We start from the raw sequence: 3654 nt of genomic DNA, 5'->3' as shown, positions 1-3654 counted from the left end.
ATTCATTTCATGTTGTGGTTTGTTGTTGATCTCATGCAAAGTCAGATCAAATTTCAGCCTTGCTGTGCAATACCTATATTTACCAGGTTTTATGATGTTAAATAAACAGAGAGGCTCCTATAATATGTTTTATGTGATTAGATGTGTGTCTGCAGCACATGCTTTTATTTTGAAGGCAGCCAAAAAACCAGCACTTTCCTCCTGCAAACTAATGTGTGACGGTTAAAACCGCACAATAAAGTTACCCGACTAAATGTAACACCTGCTGCCAAATCTGTGCTACTTCAATGACGATTAGCAAGAACACGATAGAAGTTAGCTGTTGATGCTAGCTCTATGCAGCCAGGCAGCAGTGTCCCAATCCTTACCAAGCAGATATTCATCAACATCACCATAACAATGGTACTATTTCTATACTTAAATCACTAAAGAATGCTAATACACATCTTATAAATATTATTTATGTCTTTACTGAGACAATTTGATGCCTTTTACACTTTTTCCATTAAACTGCGTCTCTGACGTCATCATCAAACACGCTCAGAGTACTGCGGCAAAATATGATTAAACCATGTTTATCTGCATTTTAGTTGTTTCTATCTTTAGGTTACGCAATATATACCATTAGGTTAACACAAAAGGAAAAAATAAAACTCAAATAGACTAGATTAAGGTTTAATCTATAATATTAGAGTCGTGCATAAATGATAACCTTTCAAAGTTTCAAGGGGCACGCCGTTTTTTTTTAAATTGGGCCCTTGGTTTTACGTTATTCCATCATGTTCTACTCACCCATATGAGTTTTGTGTCATTTAAAGAATAAATGATGAACAGTTTAGTTTGTGCCTTCAAGTCGTTGCCCATAGGAAGACGTTACTTGGATATAACCTAATTGAATATCTTCAGAACGGCTCCAAATGACACTAAACTCATATGGGTGAGTAGAACATGATGGAATAACGTAAAATATTGGGGCAAATGTAGAAAAATATTTGGTTTCTAATGTTTTAACAGGGCTCTCACCACAAGTCTTTATGAGCGTTGGAGTGGGCTGTTGGGAGCCATTTATTTATCTATATTTTAGTGAAACCTGCTCTTGCAACTTTTTTTAACTGCCTTGGGGCGTTGCTGACAGTTGCAACGGCGCATGGTTCACGTTTTCATGCGCTTCCTTCTTGTTTATTGGAGAATGGTGGCCTAGTGGTTAGAGCATAGAGCTTGGAGTCCTAAGGTTCTGACTTTGAGCCCCACTCCCACAGACTGCCACTCTGGGTCCCTGAGCAAGACCCTTAACCCCACGCTGCTCCCCGGGCGCCTCTCAATAGCAGCCCGCTGCTCCCCAAGGGGATGAGTTAAATGCAGAGGTAAATTTCTCCAATGTGAGATCAATAATGTTTAATTATTAATATGTGTAAATAAGGAGATAAATATGTTTAAGAACCCTGTTTCTGCAGCTATTATTCTCATTAAAAGGGTATCTGCATAATTCATTGTAATTCTAAAAGTGTTAGTATAACCAGCGTTTGCGCTGAAAGGTGCTGGAGAGGAAACCTAGATGTCAGTCAAAGGCTCATAAAAAAAATGTATGTATCGGCCTAATTTCCAACATAGCGTTGACCTTTATTTAGCCTAACGGCCCGCTATGTTTGAAATACACTGCTGAGAATGCTGGATATGTACACTTTCTTAGTGTATCGGGAAATAAATCAGAATAAATCATTAAGTGACACATGCATCATGATAGTTATCACCAAATTCTAGTCAATTCACACCCCTTTACGTGAAGCAGCCTTGTGATTGTTACGTGTAAATACACCAGGTGAGCAACATTCAGGCTCCTGGAATCCTCTACCTGAGAAGTTCTAAATGTGTGGTGTGACCTTCAATCCTCCAGGAATTCCTGCAATTCCAGCGTAATTTCTGTTAAGATGGATTTTATCTTGAATATCCTCAATGGACCAACGTTTGTGATGCTGCTTCAGATTTATCACAGAATGCAAAGCTTCCTGCTATGGAGTTTATTAGGTATATAAAAAAAGAAAGGAAAAAATGCATTAATTGCGTAATATTTTTATGAGTTAGAATCTATGTAATTCCTTAACTGAAATTGACAGGTTAAAGTCCCAGGCCCAGTAGAAACTCTACTTAAAGCTCTCATTAAAAAAAACTAAAAACATTTAATATCAAATCAAACCAAATATAATGGAAAACAAATGGATGGAACAGCCTTGAGATGATTCACGTGATCTAAAGACATTTCTGCAGAGAGCATCCATCTTTTCCAGCTTGGTTCCCCTTTTACTTTAGAAAAGTCCGTTGCAGTAAATTAAATACTGCAATAGCTAATACTACCACCTTTAAAATCCAATTATTTTAAATTTAGATGTTTATTCTATTGTGTAACCGAAATGAATAATGCTATCTACAAATAAAGTAAAAAAACTCTCAAAGTGGGTAATTTATTTAACTTATTTTGACTACACCCTGCCTACAATTACACTGCACCGCCACTAGGGGGAGCACACCACTGTTTGGGGACTACTGCACTAATGAACCAATAATAAAGGGCTAATATGATGATTATGATGTGATTTAGTGTCACTGAAAGTTGTTTATCTGTAGAAATGTAGGAGATAGAGCTGATCATCTACCACAGAGGGAGAACCTTACCTGTAGGAGAAACAGAGCAGACATGTTGGGGAACATTCAGAAAAAAACCTGTCTTCATATTTTCACCCATCTCTCTCTCTAGTTTTCTTGAGAATCTTTTAAAATTCCTGTCTCTTGTTAATTTGTCTAATTTATTTTGTCTCTTCTCACCGTCATCCAGTGATTTTTAACAAACTGCCTCCTCTGTTTTATGTTTTCTGTCTCCAGAGAAAGAAGAAGTCAATGACCTCGGGCTGAAAGTAGGCCTTCCTATTGGCCTGTTGGGGCTGCTAGCTGCTGTCATTGGTGGATTTTTCTGGTATCGCCAAGGACAGAACTCAGGCCCGCTGTGAACATCAGCCTCCATCAATTTAATGGAGAGGCCCCAATAATATTTTTTTATTTTTCTACCATTGCAAAATGCATTAACTAATACAGAGATTGAGGAAATCAGTACAGAGTGAACATCATTTTCTTTCTCATTTTGTTGCAGGAATGTTAAAACTATTTGAAGTTAAAGAATCAACAATAGTCTGACAACAACTGACCCATTTATAAACTTAAAACAGACGTTTCTATCAACATGCTTTTACTGGAGATTTTAAATGCAAGTCAATATTTGTTTTTGGCTGATAGACTAATTTCAGTCAGTGTTGGATCGCCTAAAACCAGGCTTACAATGTGCATTTTTTTTTCAATTGTTGCACTCAGTTACAGCTCACATTATTCGACGAAACCCCAAGGTTTAAAAGTTCACAGCTCATGATGTAAATATATATATATATATATTTTGTTAATGTTTTAATGAGGGTTGTTGGGTGGTTGAGACGGCGCCCTCTATTTACCAGCCACCACTGCATTACTCTCTTTTATGCTTTACCTGACATGTCATCTGGAAGCAGCAGCTTCTGTTTCTGATAGTGGAGATGTTTGACCTGCAGCCTTAAATAAACGGCTCCCGTTTCTCAGCATTGGAGCTTAAACCACATAAGTCACAATCCAAAT

This window comes from Cyprinodon variegatus, unplaced genomic scaffold (genome assembly GCF_000732505.1).
Source record: "Cyprinodon variegatus isolate N-32 unplaced genomic scaffold, C_variegatus-1.0 Scaffold1169, whole genome shotgun sequence".
In the NCBI taxonomy this organism is placed as follows: domain Eukaryota; kingdom Metazoa; phylum Chordata; class Actinopteri; order Cyprinodontiformes; family Cyprinodontidae; genus Cyprinodon; species Cyprinodon variegatus.
The sequence above is the reverse complement of the archived record's forward strand: the minus strand, read 5'-3'. Positions refer to the sequence as shown.